The following is a 7,050-nucleotide window of genomic DNA, read 5'->3' as shown; positions in this document are numbered from 1 at the left end:
CAGGGCATTTGCCGAGAAGTTAGCAATACCTTCAGAGGTACTCAGTAGTCAGTTTCTGATGACATTCTTATCTATTCAGGAACTCAGGAAGAACACGCAGAGCACCTGAGAACAGTATTGCAGACCCTTCAACAGAATCAACTATACGTCAAGTTCACAAAATGTGAATTTTGGTTAGATCAGGTGTCCTTCCTGGGTCACATCATCTCAAAGGATGGTAGCATGGTAGATCCCAGTAAGATAGAAGCTGTGAGTAACTGGAAAAGACCCAAGAATGCTAGTGAGATCAGAAGCTTTCTGGGATTAGCAGGTTATTACAGAAAATTCGTAGAGGACTTCTCCAGGATAGCCTCCCCACTGACAGCTCTCACCAGGAAGAACAGGAAATATCAGTGGACAGAGGACTGTGAGAACAGCTTCAGCGACCTAAAAAGAAGATTGACCAGTGCACCTATTCTAGCTCTACCCGAGAACACAGACAACTTTGATATTTATAGTGATGCCTCTAAGTTGGGACTAGGAGCAGTGCTGATGCAAGATGGCAAGGTAATCGCCTACGCCTCCAGACAACTCAAGGATTATGAGAAGAACTGTCCTACTCATGACCTTGAGCTTGCAGCAGTGGTGTTCGCTCTCAAAATTTGGAGACATTACTTGTATGGAGCTCAGTGGAGAGTGTATACAGATCATCAGAGTCTGAAGTACTTCTTCACTCAGAAGGATCTGAATATGCGACAGCGCAGGTGGCTAGAGCTGGTCAAAGACTATGATATAGACATCCTCTACCACCCAGGAAAAGCAAATAAGGTAGCAGATGCACTTAGCAAGAAGTCCAATGCCACCTTGCTATCTCTAGCAGCCATGTCACCGCCCCTACAGAAGGAGATCACAGACTTTGGTCTTGAACTCATAGTTGGACAGCTCTCTACTATGACGTTAGAGTATACCTTGCTTGGTGATCTCCAGACAGCTCAGGAACAGGATTCTGAAATTCATAAAATCAAGCAAGGATTAGCAGGATCAGAAGGTGGAGAATTCAGAGTATCCGATAGTGGGGTATTGTACCTTGGTGACAGATTATGTGTTCCAGATCAGGAGGAACTACGCAGGAAGATTCTAGATGAGGCTCACAAGACTCCTTATGCGATGCATCCTGGCTCCACCAAGATGTACCAGGACTTGAAGAAACGTTTTTGGTGGCCCGGGATGAAAAGAGACATCGCTAGATACGTTAGCACCTGTCTGACTTGCCAGAGAGTCAAGGCAGAACATCAGAGACCAGGAGGAGTTCTGCAGCCTATCCAGATTCCAGAGTGGAAGTGGGATGACATTTCTATGGATTTCATAGTGGGATTACCCAGAACCACGAATGGTTTTGATACCATCTGGGTAATAGTCGACAGGTTGACTAAATCAGCCCACTTCTTAACTATCAGGATATCCTACTCCATGGAGCAGCTAGCACAGTTGTATCTCAAGGAGATTGTTAGACTACATAGAATCCCACGAACCATTATCTCAGACAGGGACAGTAGGTTCACATCACACTTCTGGGAGTGTGTACAGTCAGCGTTGGGCACGAAGTTAAAGTTCAGCACAGCCTTCCATCCTCAGACAGATGGTCAGACGGAGCGAGTAAATCAAGTACTCGAAGATATGCTCCGAGCATGTGCCCTAGATTTCAAGGGAAGTTGGTGCAAATATCTGAGCCTAGCAGAGTTTGTATACAACAACAGCTATCAGGCCACTATCGGCATGACACCTTACGAGGCTCTCTATGGGCGGAGGTGTAGATCTCCAATATGCTGGTATGAGAGTGGTGAACAGAAAGAACTAGAACTTCAGACAGATCTAGTACCAGATACCACAGTAGCTATACAGCAGATCCGCCAGAGGATAGAGACAGCTCAGAGCCGCCAGAAAAGCTATGCTGATACACGGCGCAGACCATTAGAGTTTTCAGTTGGGGATTCAGTATTCCTCAGAGTGGCTCCCATGAAGGGAGTAATGCATTTTGGGAAGAAGGGCAAACTAAGTCCCAGATATGTGAGACCATACCTTATCAGCAGGAGAGTTGGCAAGGTAGCATATGAGCTAGATCTACCACAGGAGATGTCAGTCATCCATAAGGTGTTTCATGTCTCTATGCTGAAGAAGCATATCCCAGATGCCACCCAGGTAATTGAGCCCCAGTCGGTACAAGTCCGCAAAGACCTCAGCTATGACAGTCGGCCTATTCAGATAATAGACCGAGCAGTTAAGAAATTGCGGAACAAGGAAGTACCATTAGTGAAAGTAATTTGGCAAAGTCACACAGCAGAAGAGGCAACCTGGGAGACAGAAGCCAGTATGAGACAGAAGTACTCAGAGTTATTCTAAGTTCGAGGACGAACTTTTTATAAGGTATAGGGGATTGTAACGCCCGAAAAATTCTCAAAACTATTTTAAAAATATTCTATGATTTTTCTGGAATTTTAGGATATTTTTATGGAATTTTTAGAGTAGCGGAAGTAGCAAAAATAAATAGAACCGTAAAATAGCCTATGCGGGTATTGAACCCGAGACCTATTGGATCCTACGACTTATAGCGGACTCTAGTAACCAAGTGAACCCAGCAGGGTCGTGCTGAGAGGAAGGGGAAATAATTTTATTTAAGTTAGAGTTGGGGCGAATTAGATCACTTAATATAAAAAGGGAAATAAAGTAGTGAAGAGTTATTTGATCGTAACTTTTCTCCTCCTAAAACCCTCACCGTCAACCCCTCCTTCTTCCCCTCTCTCTCTCGGCGCACCAAGCCAAGGGCCCTAGGAGCACCTCCCGGCGACATAAGGGATACGAGGACGCTCCTCTCCGCAAGAAGAACGCATAGACGCGAGAAGATCGTCAAGAAGATCTCTTCTCCGGAAAACCTAGCGATCAGATTTGTAAGAAACTTCGCGTAGAAGGTAAGAAACCCCTCACCTGCAGTATAAGTAGCTTTTGTATGATTGTGTGCTTTTAAATCAGTTATATGCAGATTTTTGTCGACATACAAGGTGTATTTAACCCTCCTCACATATTTAGGGATTAGTTGAGCAGCTCTAGATGGGCCGGACACGTCTTTCCTCTTCAGTTGGAGGTTTAGACATTGTCAGGTGCCTAGAGGTGATCTCCCTAATAGAGAGGAGAGTTGACGTACACCAAGTGTTCGATAAAATAACTAGTATAGTTTAGCCAGTTTAACAGCTCAGTTAAATGCAGCAGAAGCATTTAAGATAGTATAGTAGTCTTGCTTCAGCTTTTATGGGACTAGATGTCCAATGGGTGGGCTCCCACAGTCGCCTCTAGGTTCAGATAACCTAGTAAAAAACAAGACAGGAATTTATTAGCTTATGTTCAGTATTTTACTTTCTCAGTGGCACTGTACTGGATTAGATATCCATTGGGTTGGACTCCCATAGTCGTCCCTACGTTAAGCTAACCTACTAACCCTACTAAATTCGGGACTTGCAAACCCGGATCTAGTTAGGGATGCACGCATAGCACGTACAGATGTCGGGCCCATTAGCAACATGATTAGTATTTTCACCTATTATATGTACATAGTTTTCAAACTCTCACAAGATAGTTAGGTGAATTCAATACAGCTTTAGCACTAGCTAGAATTAGCTCAGTTTAGCTTTTCTATCAGTTTAGTTCTCTGTTGATACAACATGATAGTTTATGATTAGTTTTATTGCCATGTTCAGTTCTTAGTTCCATGTTTTGTATGCCAGAATGCCATGTCTTAGCATGTTCAGCACATATTTTAAATATCATGTTTTGAAACCATGAATTGCATCGTTTGCATGTTTTAAGTGAGGTAGATGGTTTCTTACTAAGCTCTCAAGCTTACAGATACTTTTCCTTATACTGCAGATAAAGGTAAAGAAAAAATGGACTAGCGGAGGCTGGAGGTCAATGCGATGAAGATGTGTGTGGATGGAACTTGGAATAAAGATCTTAAGGAATCTCAGCAAGCTTATTTTAAGCACTAAAACCTTTTAGCATTTTATTATTTTGCACCTTAGTACGTTAATTGCTATGAATTAGTTAATCATGCACCCTATCATGCTTAGAACACTGTTTGTGTGATGTTAGAATGTTTTGCATTTAGTTTATAATTGATATAAGTAATTTTGGCACGAACAAGTGCTGAAATCAGAGCTTAGCTGCAAAATAAGAAACCCCAATCGATTGGTGGATCGATTGGGGGTCCTCAATTGATCAATGGATCGATTGGCAACTTGTTCCGCGAACAGACTGCGTCTGGATCGATCAGCCGATCGATCCAGCCTAGTTTCATCGCGAACAGAGAGCTCCGGAATCGATCACTGGATCGATTGGTTAGCCTGGATCGATCAGCCAATCGATCCAGAACATCGCCCGAGCACAGTAGCGTGCTGAATCGATCACTGGATCGATCCAACCCAAGTTCCGCATACAGTAGCATGCTGGATCGATCACTGGATCGATTCGACCATTCCAATCGATCTGTGGATCGATTGGGAGGTCTGATAATAGTTGGAAAATGTTTAATTCAGTTCCTTGACCATAGGGGATATAGTATATGCTAGGTATACTTTAGATTACACCCCTTAGCACATATGGAATAAAAGAAATGATAATAGTTTAGCAAAATTTTAATTAGTACAGCTTCCGCATCTAGACTTAGTAATGGTCATGAAATAGTTTAGCACAGCATAATGTTATGGTCCAGCCTTATAGCTTAGCCAGTAGAAGGCGGGTCGTTACAGAGTCATCTCACTTGGTTACCAGGATTCATAAACTCTAATACTTAAGCCTGGAGGTTTAGAGTTCGAATCCTGGGGGAGGCAAAAATCCACTGCCAGGGGTGGAAAGTCCTAGTGAGTAACGGCACGGCCAAGGGTCGTCGGTCGACGGCATGAGAGGTCGCCAAATGGGGCGACGACATAAGGGCCGCCAGTTGGGCCGCCACAAGGGCTGCCCAAGAGGCCAAAGGGTCGGGTCGTTACACATTACCATCGGCTCATGCTATCTGGGCAGCCCTTAGAGAGACGTACAGTGGAGTAAGTCTAAGTAAGCTCCGTCAGCTAACAATCAAGTTTGATAGTTGTAAAAAACGCTTGAATGCTACCATGGCCCAACATCTCAGGGAGATTGGTAACATGATTCGAGAGATTAAGACTGTTGGTCATGCGTTGATCGATGAACAATAAGTTCAGGCAGTTATCCGTTCCCTTCCTGATTCTTGGAAAATAATGAAACAGAATCTGATCCACAATGGGAGTATCAAGACTTTCACTGATGTCTCACGCAATGTAGAACTTGAGGCGGAGAGGATTGAATTTGGAAGGATTTCTGTCCAAGCTTTTGTAGCTAAAAGTTCTGGTTCCAAGAATAAGAAGAAATGGTTTAAGAAAGGAAAGGGAAAATGAAAGGAGGCTAGTGCTATTGCTGTTAAAAACCAAATCAAGTAGAAAGAAAAGAAATATGGACAAAAACCTAAGAGCAAGTTGACTTGCTTCAACTATAGAAAGAAGGGTCATTTTGCTCATGATTGTACTGAGCCTAAAAAGGTATATCCATCTTTTAACTTCTTTCCATGAGCATTATGTTGCAAGTACAATGTTCTTAGCTGATTTTTATCCTTTGTGGACTATAGATTTGGAAGCAACGAATCACGTAGCACGTGATCGAGCTACATATGTGGAGTATCGTCGGGTACTAGCTAGTAACAAATGGATATATGCGGGAAACAAAGCAAGAATTGAAGTCAAAGGAATTGATACTTACAAGCTCAACTTACGTAGTGGGCGTACCTTGTTTCTACATGATATCCTGTATGCTCCTGAGATTCGACGGAATCTGATTTCCATCATTTGTCTTCTTGATTTAGGTTATTATATAGATTTTTATAGTCGTTGTGTGGAACTTTAAATTAACTCTGTATTAATTGGGCATAGTTATGTAACAAATAGTTTTATGATTTTTGATATAGAACCAAATAATAATGATGGTTGTTTTTCAAACATTGCTTTTTCTAGTAATGCTAATATTAATGATGAAATTTGGCATTCTAGACTAGGACATATAGGACAAGGACAAATGAATAGATTAGCTAAGGAGGGCATTTTAGGCACTCAAGCTAAGATTATCTTGTCTATATGTGAGCATTTTCTTGTTGGAAAGGCAACTAGGAAACCATTTGGTAAGGTTATCAGGCTGAGTCACCATTGCAATTAATTCATTCGAATATTTGTGGTCCAATGAAGGTGAAGGCTAGAAATGAGAGCTCTTATTTCATTACATTTATTGATGACTTCACTCATTTTGGTCATGTGTATTTGATTTCACATAAAAATAAAGCATTAGATTGCTTCATTCGTTACTTGAACGAAGTTGAGAATCAATTGGAACGTAAGGTCAAAACCTTACGCACTAACTGTGGAGGTGAATATTTGTCTAATCAGTTCAAGACAATGTGTAATGAGAAGGGGATTATTAGATAACTAACTATCCTTGGAACTCCACAGTAAAATGGGGTTGCTGAAAGAAGAAATAGGACTCTTCTTGAAATAGTTAAGTCTATGATGGCGCAGGCTAATTTACCAATCTCCTATTGGGGAGATGCATTATTAATTGCAGTCTATATACTTAACAAAGTACCTTCAAAGTGAGTTCTATCTATCCCACATGAATGTTGGGTAGTTAGAAAGTCGGATTTGAGTAATCTGAGACCTTGGAGGTCAACTGCCTATGTTCATGATAAGACTCATGAACATGGAAAATTATGACCTAGAGGTAAGAAGTGTATCTTTATAAAGTATTTTTGACTTCTAAAGGTTATATTTTTATTGGTGAGCGATAAGATGGAACCATCTTTGAAATAGAGTCAAGAGATGCTACTTTTCTTGAAACTGAGTTCCCAATATGAGGTGAAGTTGATAAAATAATTCCTCTATATGAGATAGAGGAGGAGGATAATGTTCTTTTATCAACAAATTAGGAGATGCCTGAATCTAGTCAACCTAGTGGGGGTAATTTGCC

The sequence above is a fragment of the Zingiber officinale genome, chromosome 1A (assembly GCF_018446385.1).
Source record: "Zingiber officinale cultivar Zhangliang chromosome 1A, Zo_v1.1, whole genome shotgun sequence".
Taxonomy (NCBI): domain Eukaryota; kingdom Viridiplantae; phylum Streptophyta; class Magnoliopsida; order Zingiberales; family Zingiberaceae; genus Zingiber; species Zingiber officinale.
Note: the sequence above shows the minus strand (reverse complement) of the source record.